At 71.3% G+C, this 216-nt stretch overlaps 1 protein-coding gene across 9 annotated transcripts in view; it reads left to right on the top strand.

Moving 5' to 3' along the window:
- RARB (retinoic acid receptor beta) overlaps positions 1-216 on the top strand; it is a 324,550-nt gene that overhangs the window by 230,546 nt on the left and 93,788 nt on the right. The window lies entirely within an intron of this gene.

Here is a 216-nt window from a genome sequence, read left to right as displayed (position 1 = left end):
GGAGCTGGGGTGAGGGGTGGATGGTGCGGAGAGATGGGGCCTGACCGCTCCCCCGCCCAGGAGGGACGGGCTCCTGCGATTTCCCGCTGGGAGCGGGGCTGGCACCGGCCATGGCCCCTATGAGTGGTATTGAGCGGGGTCCCTGCGGGTGGCATTGAGCGGGGTCCCTGCTGGCGTGTGCCGGGACAGCGCCAGGATGAGGCTGCTCCCCACCCA

This window comes from Corvus brachyrhynchos, unplaced genomic scaffold, assembly GCF_000691975.1.
Source record: "Corvus brachyrhynchos isolate BGI_N302 unplaced genomic scaffold, ASM69197v1 scaffold53, whole genome shotgun sequence".
Taxonomy (NCBI): Eukaryota; Metazoa; Chordata; class Aves; order Passeriformes; family Corvidae; genus Corvus; species Corvus brachyrhynchos.
Note: the sequence above shows the minus strand (reverse complement) of the source record. Positions and strands in the feature narration are given on the sequence as shown.